At 46.7% G+C, this 18,458-nt stretch overlaps 1 long non-coding RNA gene across 1 annotated transcript; it reads right to left on the bottom strand.

The window, feature by feature from the left end:
* Positions 1-307: 307 nt before the first annotated feature.
* LOC120405062 lies at positions 308-17,516 on the bottom strand. Its single transcript, XR_005598349.1, has 3 exons — positions 17,141-17,516; positions 7,644-7,700; positions 308-392 (listed from the first exon to the last, which is right to left on the bottom strand). It is a non-coding gene; the product is annotated as an uncharacterized LOC120405062 (long non-coding RNA).
* Between the last annotated feature and the right edge of the window lie 942 nt (positions 17,517-18,458).

The following is an 18,458-nucleotide window of genomic DNA, read 5'->3' as shown; positions in this document are numbered from 1 at the left end:
AATGTTTTGAATCTGAGCTGCTGCATTATTCTGGGCCATCTCAAGATCTCATTCAAACCATCCTACACTGCAGAACAGATGGGCTTGCACAGATCTCACTCCTTCAGTTGATGGGAAGTTCCCTCCATTCTCCTTACCGTACATCTTGCCTTCGTCCGACAGGATGATCTTCCGCCGTCCGCATGGCGGGTAGATGGCTAACGCTTCCTGGAAGCTCTGCTCAATGTCCGGACTCCACACGCCCTCGGCATCATTGTCGATGGGCTTGTCCAAGGCCTCGCTGCCCCCCGAGTCGTTGCTCCCCTCAGGGGAGGTGGGAGAACTCCACTCGTTGGAGGTAATGGTGCCAGCTAGAAACTCCAAGGCGCCACTTGGAGAAGCAGCCACAGAACCTTCAATGACAAACACACTGTCTCAGTTACTGATGCCTCCCACCATGAAGACGAAGGGAAAGTAAAAACCAGTTCAGGCCGATCCCATTCTGGGTCCTTGGCTGAGTGCAGGCCCTTGACTTTCACATGATCAGTTTGTCGAGACCATTTATAGTTAATGCGATAAACGATGCAGAACCACACAAGAGATTTCCTCGGTCTTAGCAGTCGCTATCCCATCACACAATCTTATTACTGCTGCAAGGGAGAGCCTTCTCCTCTGTAGGTACTTCTGCCTGGGACAGCCTCCCTGTATCTCTTTCGTTCATTAACTCTCCATCTATTTTCAATTCTCATCTGAAAACACATCTTCTCTCCTTTGCCTCTTAATTTCCCTCTCCCTTGGTGGTCATTATCTCTGTAACCGTATTATTTAACTCTCCAAAGCATGCAGGGATTCAGTCTGTGTGAAAGACACGACACAAAATGAAGCTGTGATGAATTATCTAGTCATCACTCTGGCCTAAGGAATTGTCTATTAGATACAGTTTCATGGGCCTGCAGTTGGCGATCGGTGTCATTTTTAACACTGACATTTCTGCTTCCCTGGGATCAGCTGCAATTTTTAAAAGCAATGCCTCAAAGCCAGGCAGTCTAATGGAACAGCCCCAGCCTGAAAGGCAGTATGGGCTAGTAGATAAGTGACTGGACTGCGAGTCACAAGACTGAGTTTCTGTTCTTGGCTCTGCCACTGATCTGCTGAGTGACCTTAGGCAAGTCACTTCACCTTTCTGTGCTTCAGTTTCCTGTCTGTCTTGTCTATTTAGATTGTAAAGTGCTTTGGGGCAGGGACTTGTCTCTCACTGTGTGTTTGTGCAGCTCAGGGCACTACAAATAGTTAATAATAATAGATACTTTATAAATCCCAGTGACAGAGAAGACAGATTGCTAGCTAGATCTTATGGTCTTATGATTGTTAGCTAGATGGAGCCCTGCTGGCTGGTCCACAGAATGAATCTCTCCTATAGATAGACCCATGTCCCCCTGTATTACCTCGATCCCCTGCTGCTTAGTTCTCCAAATGTTTCACTCTATGAGCCACCAGGGCGGATTGGTGGTTCTCAAGCCATAGTTTGGGAAACTTTAGCTAGCTAGTCTGTCCTGCGAAAGACAAAAGAGCTAAAAAAAAAAATCCCACTTTACCACTCTCCTGAGCCAAGCAGTGGGGAAAATCACGTCAAGCCTCAGCCCACATAGGCAGGGAAGAGGAGAAGGCTCAGACAAGGAGAGGAGAGGGATGGCCCAGAGCAGAGAGACAGAGTGGCAGTGAATAGGGAGTAAACATAGAAAAAGGAGACTATAGCTGGAAGCAGAGCGGGAGGAGGGGAACGTGACGGAGGGAAAAACCAGGCTAGAGACACGAAGATTGAGCCGAGGAAGCAAGGAGAGAGAAAGATAACCAGAAGTAAGGAGGAAGGAAAGGCGAAAGAACAGGAAGAGAGACTAACACAGACAAGAACTATAAAGAGACATGTAAGCTGTGTCTTGTCTGACACTGGCTGCAAACATTCTGGGGCAGAGGCTGTCTCTGCTCTGTGACTTGTCTATAGAGGGGCCTAGCACAATGGGGCCCTTGTCACAGTTGGGGCACGTAGATGCCACCAGAATACAGAAACTAATCAGTAATGGAGGGAGAAAGGGAGAAATACAGACTGAATGAGAAGAACGTGATCCCCAAGGAAAAGGAAATTGGGAAGAAGCAGAGTAAAAAGGAAGGATAAAAATGTGGGGCATAGAGAGGGAAGATATGAAAAGGAAAAGCAGTTCTGATGGGGCTAACGGGGCAAGAGAAATGAAACAGAAAGTGCAGACTGCTCTCCTTCCGGACCCAGAGTAGGTGTGGGCTCCTAACGAGCAGTCACCACATTCCAACAGACTTGGAGATGCTGTTCTGTTTGTGAGGCCTGTGCTGGGAAGAAGGAGGTTTCACAGTTTTGCCAACCCAAAGTCATGGGATTGGCTTAAAAAAAAAATCACGAGATTGGCTTAAAAATAATAATTTTTAGGGTCTTTTTATTTGCTTTTTGATTTCAGAGTCTTTTGGATTCACATTTTCAAGCTCTTCTCCACCCCCATGAGAGCTAGAATCTTACTTAAAAAAAAAGAAACAATGAAACCTGAGATTCTCATGAATTCACATGATTCCAGGAACTGGAGCTTTAAGAAAAAACACCAAATATTGCAGGATTCATGATAAAATCATGAGAGCTGACAACACTGGTTTCCACAAGATTTTGCCACATCCACACCCATTTTACATCTTAAATAATCACCAAAGCCCACACAAAAGCTTTCGGGGAAAAAAGTATTATGTTATAATAAACAAATAATAATAAATAATAATATACACAGTGACTAATCAAGCTGGTTGCCTGGAGACTGTAAGATACCATGCTGCAGAGTGGAGGACACAGATTCGATCTAAATTAGAACTCTATTTAGGGGGATTGCATTGTTTCCCACTGAACTCCAAGGAACTGGATGCTAGGTCCCATTGCCGTGGCTCCCATCCCCGCAGAAAACATGGGAAAGGAAGATAAAGGCATCGGGGTGATTGAAACTCAGTCCTTAACAACATGACACCCAAACTGTAGTGAGAACTGAACCAAACAGGCACCGTTACCGTGCCTTTAAGAGAGCATAAAATGAGTGACTAATACAGTAGTTGCCCCAGTGCCAGATGTCAATCACCAACAGCCTACTCCACTGGCAGGTGCTCTGCAGAAGGTTATTCAGACATCCAAGAGATTCTGCTACTGGTGAATGAGAGACAGACCTTTGAGTCAGGTCTCCTCAGGGGAGACTCAGGAACAGAAAAAAGGAAAAAGCCACATGTTTTAGCACCTCTTTTCTCATGCTTAAAAACACTCTTGCTCCCTGGGGCCCTGAGTATGACCCTGTCTATGCTAGGGTAAAAGGTGAGTTTTTATGTTAAAATCCAAGGGGGCACAAACTAAACTGTAGTTTTAACACATGTTCAGCCCTAAAGATTGACCCTGACCAATTAATACCTTAAAACTACAACTTGCCTCATGCTTACTTGCCTTATGCTAACGCGTTAAGACACATCTCGTATCCTAATGTAGCCATGGCTATAGCCTAGTGAAGGTAGGGCCTTTAGGAACCAAAATGTGTTTTTCATGGGTGTGAACTCAGCTATAGCCTCCCCTTAAGGCCACGTATGCAGTTTTAACACCTTTAAGACTGTTTGAGCTGGCCACGCTGTAGCAAGGAAATGGAGCAAATTCAATTGAAACGCATACATTTTGCCGTGTAGAGATGCCCCACAGGTCACAGGCAGGAGCAGCAGAAGCACTCTGAAAGTGTGGGGGCCACAGGCGCCCGCTCCCGGGCTGCTCCTTCCCCCGAGGCCCCCCTGCTCGCTCCTCTCTGCCCCCCTCCACCGTCATTTGCCCTTACGGCCAGTAAAAAGTGGGAGAGGCCATGGAACTCCTGATCCCCCTGTTCCAGCACTTATGGTCATGAGCAAATCACTTAACTGAACTGTGGGGCAAATCTGTGCCAACAACCCTCAGGGTGATGGGAAATGGAGCCCATGAACTCTGGCTCGATAGGGCTTGAGGCCAGGGGGAACAGACCGTGGAGAAAACATGCAGGCTGGTGCCAGAGAGTCAGTCAACTCCTGGGACCCTGTTCTCCAGCCACAGGATACACGCAAGTGCTACTGACTTCGAATGACACTCTTAAGTCTCTAACAAACAGTTAGAGTTTGTCTACACTGGCACTTAAGAGCGCTGCAGCTGTCCATGTGGATGCTGCTACCACACAAGAAAAGTTCCTAGTGCACTGTGACCTGCTGCTCTTTGACGTGGGAGTAGCTCAAAGCTCACTAGGGAACTTTTAGTGCGTGGCTGCAGGGGCCACACAGACAGTGGGTAGCACCCTAGTGCGAGGCAGATTTACATTCTCGCTTGCTGACCACTGACTGTTTGCTTCGGCAAGCCCTTACAGGCCCTGGAGGTGTGTGGGGAGCATGAAGGGGCCCTTGGGAGCAAAGAGGCAGCAGTCCCATCTCTCTCAGACTGGCACAAATCAGTGGAGATACGCCAGTGTACGTAGGAAGAGAGGAGACTCATGTTCAGACACTGGCAATCTTGAAGCTGCCCAATTTTTTTATTTTTTTTTAAATGCTTCTCATCTTGCACCTCTAGGTCACTGTTCATTCTAACCCATCTGAGGCTGGTACTCACTGCAGGGATGGGTCTACACTACAGGCACTACACTGGCATAGCCACAGTGCTGTGCTGGGGGACATGCATCTGCATTACGATCAGGCAAAGTCTGCAGAGTCCAAGCGCTGTGAAGCCTACCCATTATTTCTTGGTTTTGCAGGTTTGTTAGCAAACTATCATTTGAACCCCTTGGCCCAGCCCCAAGTCATATTCAATCTTCGTTTTTAAATGTTTGTCCAGCCAAACACAGGTGCTGGATCTAGGGGTGCTGCCGCAGCCCCTGGCTTGAAGTGGATTCCATCATATACAGGGTTTACAGTTTGGTTTTCTGCACCCCCACGATACAAACTGTTCCAGCACCCCTGCAGCTAAAGGGGAACCTCTGGTTTATCACAGGGATAGATGATCTCTCCAAACTAGACAGACATGCCGTATACAGACACCACATTTATTTCTTTCTCATTAGAAGTTCTCTCACTTTAATTCTTCCTCCTGATTTTTTCCCTCTCTCTGCCAACTTTTTCACACTCTAAGCAGATCAGAAGCCCAAGAGCATTTGACTCCAGTTTTCTCACCCATTGGGCCTGATTCTCCTTTGATTGATGCATTCACCAAAGCTACTCCTGATGCATACTAGCATGAAAGGAGAACTCAGTCAAGTGGGTCTGAGTTTGGCCAGAACGTTTGACCATCTCTCAATAGGGATCAGGGCTGAGCTATAGTGATACGGAAGCTGGAACTGCTGCTACCTGCATTGTACCTGCTCTCTTTTGCCTGAGACTTCAATTTACAGGACTGTCCATCCAGCCCTTTACACTTGGCCAAAATAACCCAGAGGAGAAAGCTGGATTGGGGGCTGGGGGAAGGGGAGGTTTCTCTGTGATAGCCCAGCCTACCTCTAGAGCTGGTCAAAAAAAATTCAACAGAACAAGAAAATGCGGTTTTGTTGCAATCAAAACATTTTTCAGGAATGTGTTGATGTAACTGCAAGTTTTGATAGGAAAAAGTGTAAATGATTTGTTTTGACTTTCTTGTTTCCTTTGGATTGTGTCAAAATGTTTCATTTAGATAAGGTAAAAATGTTCCATTTCAATGTCATCATTTCAATACATTTTGATTTTCATATTACATTACTGTTTTATTTATGTATTATATTAGAAATGTTACATATATTTAACATATACTATATTTCATATGAAATGTAAAATATACAAAATATTTTATACTAGCATGCTTTGACATTACCAAAATGAAACAATTTAGGTAACATCTAAATATGATCTTTAGCTGTTATCTAAAACAAAATATTTCAATGTTTCTAAATCAAATATTTTTTAGACTTCCCATTTTGCAGAAAAATTTTGAAACATGGACTTGCCGATTTGGAACAAAACCAAATTTTGAAGTGTCAGAATTTCCCACACAATGTAAATTCCATTTTCTACCACCTCTACCTATTTCCTTTCACTCTGAACTCACATATCCAGGCAGGTTCCTTTGGGCACTGTCCACTGATTCAGAGCAGTGGGTGTTATCCGGGATTCTCTTCTCGATGTCCCCTTTACGTGCCCTCATTTTGAGCTAGTGACTGTTACTCCTTTTCCCTGTTTTTCATTCTCTCTTCCCCCATCACAAGTTGATCCTTGTTTCTGAAGCCCTTCCCCTCCTTATTTTTTGTAGAGAGGTTGCTACTTGTGTTTTGGGGGACCACACCCACGTTTACAGAGATCAAACAGGCTGGCCCCTCACACCACCACTACTACACTTCCTTCTGCTCAGTTCCTATTTTTTCCCTTCATTCTTGGTTTCTCTTTGTCATGGCCTGTCCCTAATGCTTTGTTTTAATGTACTAGCTCTGTGGGCAGTGGAAAACCAACACAAAACCAACAGGGCATAACCCTTACAACTCCAACAGCTTCAGTTCAATTGTTCTCCCCAGCACTGGTAATTTCAGCGCTTGCTCTCTTCCCTCTCACACATGGCATCTCATTGAGATTCAGAGTTCCTGCAGGGACAGACAGCTGCCAAGGGCCCTTCAGCAGAGGCCTCATTGACAGGGAGGGCATCCTTAACACAGACTCCATAATCTGACACATCTGCTTCCTAATATCTATCCTCCAAGTTATTACTGTTGGTAGCAGCTTCCTCCGCAGTGTTTGTGACAGCTGCTCCACTCAACACAAAATCATACTTTCCTGGGCTTGTGAAGTATTGCAGCCAGCTGTCTACAGTTGTTCAGCTTTCTTAGAGCTGCTTTGTGTAAGTGTTCTCCCTGCTAGTGAGTCAGTATTGGGCACAATATGTTAGGCACAGATCCCCTGCTACATGCCTCCTGGACACCAGCGTGGGAACGAGAGGCAGTGTGCTCTAGTGGATAGGGCACTGGGCTGGAAGTCAGGTGACAAAGATTCTAGTCGTGGTTCTGCCCTGATGTACTGTGTGCCGTCAGCAAGTCTCTGTCCCTTTGTTTCCCATCTCACTCTTTGTCTGTCTTATGTATTTGGACTGTAAACACTTCAGGGCAGGGACTATCACTTACTATGTGTCTGTACGGTGCCCAATGGTACCCTAATCTTGGCTGGGACTCCTGGGCATCGCTGTAATACAAATAATGAAAAATCCTTGGGCTAAACTCAGGGTATGCTGAGTCATGAAACACTGTTCTTGTAGGGGATTTTAACTATTATATCTAGATGTCTGTTGAGTAACAAATACCATCCAAACAGACACCTGCAAAAAACTTCCTAAGATAGCATAGATGCCAACTAACAACCCATAGAGTGAAGATTCCAGCCAGAGAAGAAGGCACTCTTCAGCTGCTTCTTACTCAGAGAGAGGCACTGACTAAGAATGATAGGAAACTTGGAACCAGTAACCACCAGTTACTTGAATTCAGCATGGCAAGGGATGTGTTCACACAATGCAGCAGTACAAAAGCTTTTGATGTGAGGAAGGCATATGTTAGGGAATTAAGAAATCTAGCTGGTAAGGTGCAATGGGAAATAGCATTGAAACTCACCAGAGTGGAAGGAGGCCCAGAAATCCCAAGGGACACTCTAATTATGGCTCGGTTCCTCTGAAAAAAAAGAATGCATGCAATAAATAAATGTGTCTTCAGGAAGGGAAACGACTGGAAATGGAGAAGGAGGCAGTTATACAAGAATACATGGGGTTAGCTAAAGTTTGCAGGGGAAAAGAGAAGGGCAGCAAACATCAATATGAATCAATAAGCATTTTGGGGCAGGGACTGTCTGAAATCAATGGGGGTGTTGCCATCAACTTCAATTTCATCCTGGGAGTTTTTCTATTAACTTTAGTGGGAGCTGGAGCAAAACCCAAGTTTATAGACTTTTCCTCATTTCCAAGGCCTTTCAGAAATTTGTCCTGGCCTTCATCTCTAACCTAGTCTCTTCCCTGACCATTCTGCTCCCCCAGTGACACCAGGCCCCATTAATCCATTTCTCTCACATCTGGGCTTTCTTCCATGTAACTCCCTCCATTCTAATCCATGCAGCCTCCATCGTCTCCTCATTCAAATTCCTCCTGAAGACTCCATTCTTCCCTGATGTCCAATTTATCAGGAATTCAACAGTATGTACTTATACATCCTAGTCCAGTGGTCCCCAACGTGGTGCCCGTGGGTGCCATGGCGCCCACCAGGGCATTTCTGTGTGCCCACCTAGTGCCCAGCAGGGGAGAGAAGCCACGGCCCTGTGCCTGTTGGGGACAGAGAACTCCGGGGCTGCAGGCTGCGGGCGCCGGTGTTCTCTGTCCCCGGCAGGCGCGGGGCTGCAGCTTCTCTCCGGCTTCTCCAGGGCTGCAGGCTGCGGGCACCAGTGTTCTCGGTCCCCGGCAGGCGCAGGGCCACGGCTTAAGCCGGAGAGAAACCATGGCCCTGCACCTGCTGGGGACAGAGAACTCCGGGGCTCCAGATTTCATTCTATGTTAAAGTAAGAATAATAAATATATTTGGACCAGCAGTTCAACAATGTTTTACTTTTTTAAAATAAATAAGATGAAAACTGTTTATGATATTTATTTTGTAAAAACTCCTTAATTTTTCTTACAGGTAGATAAAAAAGATCAAATTCACATGGTAAGGTGAAAGAGTAATTGCCGAATAATTTAACTAATACCTTTTACATGTAAAATTACCCTTTTTATCTTATGGATTCATATATTATGTAATATAAAATATGATGTTTTTCATATTATTTAATGTACAAATACAAAGTAAGTCTTGAAAAAACTGTTGGCGCCCGCCACACTCTTCTGAAAACATGAATGTGCTACTGGCCAAAAAAAGGTTGGGGACCACTGTCCTAGTCATTCCCAGTGCATCCGATCTACTCTGTGTCTGGCTTCTTTGGATTATAAACTCTTTGAAGCAGGGGCAGTCTTGATAGCTATCTGTGCCTTGTACAGCATTGTACTATGCTAATCAGCACTCAATAGGTGCAGTTGCAGAGAGTTTTCTTGATCCCTGTATTCTTGATGGGAAGGAAATTAGCACAAATCTTGACCCATCATAGGGAAGGGTAATTATGCTGCTGCTGAAATTTGAGGGAGATTCAGAATCCTAGTCATTTGAATGATATTTGGGAATATCTGGATTTGCAAAAAGCTTCAAATGCAAGTAACAGGTGAAGTATGAACTCTGCTGGTAGTGGGGAAAGGTGAGCAGCAGCACAAGGATAGGCAGGGAGGAAAGGAGAACTGAGATTTCTCTTACGTATGTCAGACAAACTGATAGAGTCACTGCTCCTGCATACTGCTCAGTGCGACTGCTGTGTCTGTCTCACTACCGGACAAGTCTGTTTGGTAAAGGAAAGGTCTTTTGTAGCACTGCTACGCTGAGATCGTATCACACGCAAGCCTGGGTTCTCACTGAGTGCTTAATACAAGCCCAAGCACGCGCTCAGTTTGCTTGGTACATTGAATCTCCCTGCAGCAGCTGCTGCGCACATGGCACCTGACTTCCTGAGTAAAGCAAAACAAGAGTCTTAAATGACTGCAGTAGCTCAGCCTGGTCTGAACCAGAGAGAGGATGCAGTGTCCAGCACAGTGATATAAATCAAAACAAGGAGGGATGAGAATTTCCATCAGTGCAGCCCCTGATTACGTAGTCAAACAGGATGCAATGAGATAAGACTGCATGTGTGGCCTTTGGCACGATCCAGTAAGTGCCATTCGTGATGATGAGAGAAAAGAACACAGAACTCAAAAGAGCACGCACGGACTCAGGGCTTGATTCTGCTTTCATTTATGACAGAGGAAAGTGGGATTGGTGATACTGAAGTGGAAGGATCTATACCGATGTAAAACAAGTGAGAGAGCTAACCAGAGTCAGCTAAAATAATTGTGTCCTCGTCCACACTGGAATTATCAACCATGTTAGTTTACATGTGTTTGTTAAAACACAATGGTTCATTCAAGCTTAAACAAGCTTGTAGAGTCACTATTTAAAATGCTTAGGTCTCTCTAGAGAGAAACTACTGTAAAAAACCACTAAGTCATTTATAGTGCTTTGCCAATGATTATTCCTCACATGATCACTGACGGCTGGGACTAACAAAGAAGGCTACAGGAGTTTGACACCCAAATCCACTGAAAGTCAAAACTCTTGAAGATCCCAGGCCAAGTTAATACAGGAGGTGAAAATATCACTATCTCCATTTTACATATGGGGAGACTGAGGCACAAAAGAACAAAGTGGCTCGCCCACTCACAATTGGTGGCAGAGCCCACATAAGAACTAAGGACTAACTTTTCAAAAATATCTACTGATTTTGGACACCCAACCTGAGACATCTGAAAGGGGCCTAATTTTCACAGGACAGGTGCTCAGCACTTTCTGAACACCAGGCCCCTGCAAAGTGTCTCATTGGGTACCCAAAAACTGAGGAGCCCAAAATCTCGGTCACTTTTGAAAACTGGGATCAAGATCTCCTAATTCACCAATCCTGGGTTGTTGAGAACGCCCAGTCTAGTGGCTACCTTTTTCTTTCTGAGCCCCTCCCCCACCAACGTACTATAAAAACTCCCCGCGAACACCTGTTTTTCTGAATACAAAAGCCAGGGCCGGGTTCCGGGATAGCCAGCAGGCCAACTGCCCGGGGCCCCACACCACAGGGAGTGCTCATGAAGAGAAGTTGCTCAGGCTTCAGCCCCGGGTGGTGGGGCTTGGGGCCCTGGGCTGCAGTCCTGCACAGTGGGGCTTCGGCTTTCTGCCCCGGGCCCTAGCGAGTCTAACACCAGTCATGCTTGGCAGACCCCCTGAAACCTGCTCACGGCCCCCCAAAGGCCCCCGGCCCACTGGTTGAGAACCACTGCACTACACCCATGCTGCCTCTCAGCCTCTTCACTAGCCTTCAAGGCTGGAGTTTTCAGAAGCACTCAACATTGGTCTAACTCGGCTCCCATTCAGCCAATGGTAAAACTTCAGGAGAGCTCCGATGGGAACAGAGTTAGTCCAAATACTTATTGCTTTTGAAAATCCTGCCCTGAGTGCCTAAAATATTCAACTTCAGGACAAAGCCAGCACCCAGCAACTGCAGCAGTTGAACTTGGGTTGAGTCTCACAAGAGAGCAGCTATAAGCACTGATTGCAGTTCTGAATATACAGACTCAGGGTATGTCTACACTGGAATAAAAGATCCGTGGCACAGCCCAGCTCAGATAACTCAGGCTAAAAATTGCTGTGTAAACATTTGGGCTCAGGCTGGAGCCAAGACTCTGGGACCCTTCCCCTTCACAGGGTCCCAAAGCCTGAGCCCAAATGTCTACACACCAATTTTACAGCCCCACAGCCTGAGCCCCATGAGCCCAAGTTAGCTGATCTGGACCAGCTTCAGGTGTTTAATTACTGTGTAGACATACCATCAGAGCCCTAGATCTGTAGTGCTCTCTTTAGCTAAGTTTCTATATGTGGCCATCACCATGGTATCTGACTGCCTGCTTTGGATAACAATCTGCATGCCCTCCTGCCCAACGTTAGCAGGGCAGTTAGCACCCGCACATTGAGTCATTGCCTTCAGTGCCCCGAGAGAAAAAAAATGTATACTTCATGCCACTCCAATCACCTAAAATAAGGCCTTGATTCAGTAAAGCACTTAGGCACGTGCTTGAGTCCCACTGACTGCAGTTGGAATTAAGCATACGCTTAAAGAAAGATGTTAAGTACTTTGCTGAACTGAGGTCTAAGGAATGACTGGGAAACAGATGAGCCACATAACAGAGTCTATCTCCAGCACCTGGGGTTGGCAGGAATGTTTGCACGAGCCCAGGAGATGTCCCAGTACCCCATTTTTGGGGTATGCACTTTGAAACCACTGAATGTTTACAGCTTGTTACTCAGAAGCAATTGGATTGCACTACAGAGCCGGTATTCATGAAAGATTATCAGATTAATTCATTTGTAACAGGGCGCGTACAAGCAGACACAGAACACAGAACATGGCCCCGATTCTGGGCTCACCTCAGTCTGATACAAGTGTCACTCCACTGACTTCAGGGAGCTACTCCCGATTTACACAAGTCTAACTGAGAACACAGGCCAGCGGCCCCGATTCTGATAACAAAGTCTCCCCATTTTTTAGGGTGCCGGATTATTAGGCTTTTCACTGAAAAAAAAGGAAACATCACAAGACACAAGGACCTCTCTATCTACAATCCGAAACCAGGTGCCTCCTTCATAGAGGTCAAACTGAAGCACCAATTGAAAGTGAAAGAAAAAGGCCACACACAGGTTAAATTTCCCTCACATATTATGAGAAAGTATCTCCTGCAGGCGCTATGGTTTGTCTCTGATCTCCCAGCCCCCTTTCCCAGGGAAGGTCAGCGGGTTATAGACCTTCAATGGGTTAATTTGCAGGGCAAGAGGGGCCCCCTGCCAAGCAAAACTAGGTTCTTAAAGGGACACTGTCAAGTTTACATTTTTGTCTGAATTTCTTTTACCTATGGCTACATGTAACATCTGTGACTGAGAGATATTAGAGACATACTATTATTTGTCTTTGTTTTTCCACTTAGCTTACTTGGTGGATGTGATCTGGCCATTTTCATTGTTTCCTCTGTATAGTCAGTTCCCCCCGTTGTTTGTGTGGGTCCTTCACACAGCCACAGGGGAAAGAGAGGGGGAAAAAAGCTTTTTTAAAAATTAGGAAAATGATATTGTAAATGTACAAACATTGGCAGAGGGATTTAGAGGCAGGCATGGGATCTCAAACTACTTTAACTCTGTTTTTTAAACAGACTTAGATTTCAAGTTGAGGGTGTCCCTTTAAATCACACCGATCCCAGGTATACATTCCCTGCACTAGGTACAATATTCGTGTTTTTTATCCAGGGGCTAACTCAGGCAGGATATTTTCAGCCCGGATGAGCTGACACAAATCATCACATCATCCCTATTTCTGCACCATCCCATAGCTGTGCTGTCTCACACACTCACTTCTCACTCTACAGGTGCTCAGTGCTCTCTTGACCTTTCCTCCCTTCCTTATTGCCCTGCAGTCATTGGTTACTGGGGACTAGACTTTGACTGGACCTCTCTCATTAATGGTTACCATACTGTTTGAAGGGAAACACTGTGAGAACTATGCTAATTTATTTTCTCTATGACAACAGCACAGCAGAAGCTCCAAAGACACATGCCCATCTCCACATGACCACTTCCACCCCGTGCACTGAAGCCCAGCAGCTGGAATACAACACCAAGCTAGTGGCATTGGTATCAAAAATGAGATATGAACAGGGGAACTAAAAGCTTACAAAACAATCCAAGAATGGGGCCCGTGCTAAAAAACTGCCCTTCCCTGGCAGGAAAATGCCTACTTTGTCTGGTGTACGAAACAATTGGGAGTGATTGAATACTCTCCAGAAAGAGGAGACGACAAGGGGTGGATTAACTACTTATCTTTTGCAAGATCCTGCAAGTAGCTCCATGAAGGCAGAATCCTGGGCTTTTGTAATGCTCTTTGCTGGATCAGGGCTCTAAGGGGTAACATACTAGGTGCTGATTTACCATGGTGATAAGCACAACATAGATGCCTAGACAGAGACATGCCTAGATGGATGGCAGTGAACCATGAACAAAGCAATATGAGTTTATAAAGTCCATTGTAAATCTTGACAAACTCGATTGCTTTTTGAGTGGGGACAGAATTGCAAAGTTAGCAAATGAAAGGAAGGTTGTAGATAATGTAATAAATTTAGGTTTAGCAAAGCATTTGCTTCTCTTCCGGGAAATTGTAACTGAAAAAGTAATTCAAATTGGCTCGGATGGATGGAAAATTGGCATAAAGGTTGCAAAGCAAAGGGGAACGATAAATAACAATGTATCAAGGAGGTAGCAGTGTTTGTTGAGGAGTTGCAGGGATTGATGTTAGTCCAGTTTTATTTAACATCTTAATTAATGATTTGGAAGACTGAATAAATGTCACATTAACAAAATTTGCAGATGATGCTGAATCAGAGTTACAAACACCAATGAAAAGAGATGATTTAAAGGGGCTGAGGGAGCTTAGAAACAAACAAGAGCAGAAAAAAGCAAAACAAGATTTTATGTGGAAAAATTAAAGCCAGTACAATTAGGGGGAAATGGTATGATATACAATGTGAGGGGAAAACCTTGGAAGCAGCACTGCTTAAAGACACCCTTGAATGGGCATACAGAACAAATCAGATATGAGTTTACAAGGCAATATGGCTGCATAAATGATCAATATCATTTTGTCAGACATCACTTCACTGAAAGAGACACTTGTCCTCTCTTTAGGCCTGGCATGACCATGTCTGAAAGAGTGCATTTCATCCTGGAACCCACATCACCATAAGAATGATGACAAATTGGAGAGAGTTCAGAGAAGAGTAGCACAAACAATTAGAAGCCTAGAAGAAATCATAGAATATTAGGGTTGGAAGGGACCTCAGGAGGTCATCTAGTCCAACCCCCTGCTCAAAGCAGGACCAATCCCCAGATTTTTACCCCAGTTCCCCAAATAGCCCCTCAAGGATTGAACTCACAACCCTGGGTTTAGCAGGCCAATGCTCAAACCACTGAGCTATCCCTCCTCCTCAAAATGGTGGAGATGCTGGGGATAAATGATTTATGAGGAGAGATTAAAAGTATAGGTTGGTGACAAAAGGGCTAAGAGGGACATGATACCAGTTCACAAGTACTTAAAGGGTGTAAACACTATGGAGAGAAAAGGATGAATTACCTAGTGTGGTACACTGAGGCATAAACAGAAGTAATGGAATGTTAAGAAAAGGAAAATTAGGCTGAATATCGGGAAAACGTTCCTGCCAGTGACACGTATTAGGGTGTGGAAACGCCTCTCATGGGAAGTGGTGGAAGTTCGATCACTTAGCATTTTAAAAACCAGATTGGACAAAACAATATCAAATGGGGTTTAGGGAACAATTCTGCATTGCATCCCACTGTCCAAGAGAGGGATGATGAGTTGGAGGAAGTAAATGGTCTTTCATTTCTATTAACAGATAAGGCTGAATTGCTGCTTCGCTCTGAAATATCCTAATGGCCCGGTCAGAGAGAGTTAACTTTCTGAACTCCCCTGGGGCTGACTGAGCTCAGTTGCTACAGAACCAAAATGTCTGAGACCCGGCTTTATCAATGGCACACCTGAATTTTAGATGTAAAAACTTACACAAAACTGGGGACAAAAAGCTGTGAAGACTGTAACAATCACTCATAACAGTGTGTCTTGCGCAGAAGTTACTGTGAACACTTTACTGTTCAACAGCCATCCCAGTCCTCTGTATAGCGTTCTTCACGCTGAAGTCAAGTGACTTAGACAGAAAATCCCAGAGCGTATTCTTACAATTCTTTATTCTAAATTTGCTGTCTCTGATTGTCTTCTCCATAATATGACTCACAAGAACAGTCACTGGCTGATGGAAACCCCCCAGAAACTGTCAGTGCTGCTGTGATATTGATTTCCACTGAAGTTCTAAACTAGTTGTTTTTACTGTATTTTCATATATTAATATTTTTTAAAGAAAGACTTCAAAATATAAAATACAAAAGCACATTCAAGAAAGTGAGAAGAGGTGGAAGAGATTCCTATCACCTAATATCAACATGAAATCTCACACTTTCTAATTCATTGTATTCTGGCTGAACTCTTAATTTCTCTGGAAAAAAACAACCAAACAAATATATTTGATATGATCAGCTGGCAATTTCCACTGAAGTCCCTTTTTGTCCCATGATCTTAAACAAGTATATAACCTGTAGTCCAGTGAGTGACTGCAAAGTCCAGGCCAGGATTTAGGGAAACTCTGTAAGGTGACATTATGCAGCAACAGGCGGCAGGCTGCCTTAGTACGTCTAAGAGCTAGAGAGCCAGTGAGAACCACAAAGTCTGTCTGTGTCCAGCACCCCTTACAATCCCCTTACAGCGGAGACCCGTCTCTTCTCTACCGTGAGAAAATCTACCAAGACATAGCGCTTACACGCAGCAGCAGCCTTTCTAATCAGGTCCCAGTCCCTACTGTTCAGCCTCACTACCCCTTCTTCTGTGCTTCTCACTCCTCCCCATTACCCACCGCCCTGTCCTGCTGTCTGTTTCCCTCCCTAGGAGCAGAGACAATGAACCCTCTGACATCTACACCGACAGATGGACAGACAGACAGGTGGATACGGTTCCTGCAATGTTGCGCACAGACCGCAAGATCCAGTCTGGTGGCAGCCGATCTTTTCCAAGCGGCAGGAAACAGGAACAAAACCAGTCTCCTTCCACCCTGTGTTTAAAAAGTATTTTATGTGGTTTATTTGCGGCGGAGTCACACTGATTTCAGCTTTTAAAGATTAACAATCACTCGAGGCCAAGTTTCCGTAAAAAAAAGCAATCCCACCTTATATTTATATAACTCCTTTCACCCCCAAAGAACCCACAGGACTTCGCCACTTTAAATATAGACAGGGACCCCTTCGCTCCTGGCTGCAATGGACGTAACCTCCGGGGTGAAACACAGGAGTTGTTTTTAAGCAGAACCTTCCACACATGGGAAACGACCAGTAAATCCCCCAACTCCGCTCATCCTGCTCCGGTTTTGAATAACTGATGCCCAAAAGAACATTCTCTCCCCCTTATGGAAAAGTCCCACAGGAACTCATAACTTTCCTGTGGGTTTGTGATCCAGCCTATAGAATTTAAATGTAACTAGAGAATTCCGTTCCTGGTGCAGTAAAACAATGAAAATCACTCACTAAAAGGTGCTCACTTTACTGAATTCTAAGGGACTTTTCCATAAGCGCTGCTAACTATTTTCTTCTAAAGCAGCAAGTTCCTCCAGTTTGGGAGGTGCACGGGGGGAGCCAGCCAGCAGCCTCCATCAGTTTCCCGATCTCTTTCTTTGTACATTTGTGCCTTTCTCTCCCCCCCCACCCACTTCCCCAAGGCCCCTTCAGTTCCCTCCTCTCCCCCACGTACCCCATCCCCCACCCTCTTGGCCGCTGCGAAAGCGGGCGGTGAAATCGCATTTCCTGACCTGGAGAGTCGAGGTTGATGCTTGTTCCCTACATGCAGAGGAACCGGCTTCAACTCCGCTTCCCTTTTTCCGCCTTCAGCTCCGGGACGCACTGCCAAAGGGACCAGGGGCGGGTTACTCCCGCGCTGTGGCTCGGTCTCGCTCTTTCCTGCTCCCCACCCCCTCTTCTGGGCGCTGGGAGCCGGGGCTGCGGGGAGGCTCAGCCTCTAGCCTAGCGCCGCGGGACCGGGCTGGAGGGACCTGGCGAGCGCACTGAGTCCAGCCCCCGCCGCGTCCGGCACAAAGTTCTGGGCAGCCGCGCTCCCTGGAGCGGCTCCGCCCTGCGCTCGGCGGGCTCCTTTCCCAGGTCCCCGAGCACCAGCAGGAAGTTGGGATCGGGGCGGGGGACGGAGGGAGGGAAGCGGCCGGAGCCAGAGGGCAGAGCAGGGCCGGGCCGGGCCGGGGGGCGGACGCGCCCCCGAGGGAAGCACCCACCTGGCGAGCGGAGGGGGGCGCTGGAGGCACCGGGAGGGGGCCGGGCCGCTGCCACCCCCCGGGCGGGCGGCAGGAGCGAGGCCGGAATGCGAGGAATGAGGCTGGTATGAGGTGCACGCAGCCGAGGGAGGGGGCGCGGAGCCGGAGCCGGAGCCGGAGCCCGGCGGGGGGGCGGAGTTGGGAACGAAGCTGACCAGGGCTCGCCTCCGGCCGGGGGGGGAGACTTGGGGCGGGGGGCCGGAGAAACGGGCCCAGCCCAGGCAGGGGCGAGAGGAAACTCCCGGCAGCCGCAGAGGAAGGAGTTAGCTCCCGCCGCCGGACCTAGCGCTGGGCACTGCCGAGCCGCGGGGGCAAAGCGGAGGAGGCGGCAGAAATCACTGCAGCGAGGGGGTGGCCAACCCTCCAGGATTGTCCTGGAGTCTCCAGGCAGCAAAGATGAATCTGTAATTAAAGAGGCCCTCATGGGACGAAACCTCCAGGAATAGTCCAACCACAATTGGGACCCTCTGGCGGCGATTGTGCTGGTGGGCCGCAGGCGAGCAGCACCCGCTGGGCAGGGCAGGGGTGGCAGAGCCAGCCGCACCTGGGGCTGGGTCGGTTCCCCACTCACGCTGCTGGGGTGCGCTGGGCTCCCCTCGGGAAGGACTTCGCAAGGGGGGTTGTTACGGGGGACAGTCACCGCTGCTAGCAAAGGCCAGGGAGTTAACACTGGAAATCATTGCCTCGGGGAATTCTGGGGTGTCACTCCCTGAGCAACAGGGACAGGCAAGAGGTAGAAATAGTTTCATGAGCTAAAAACTGGCTGTGATTATTTCGTAATAAATATTAACACAAATTGCAAATA

The sequence above is a fragment of the Mauremys reevesii genome, linkage group 1 (genome assembly GCF_016161935.1).
Source record: "Mauremys reevesii isolate NIE-2019 linkage group 1, ASM1616193v1, whole genome shotgun sequence".
Classification (NCBI taxonomy): domain Eukaryota; kingdom Metazoa; phylum Chordata; order Testudines; family Geoemydidae; genus Mauremys; species Mauremys reevesii.
The sequence above is the reverse complement of the archived record's forward strand: the minus strand, read 5'-3'. Positions and strand labels throughout refer to the sequence as shown.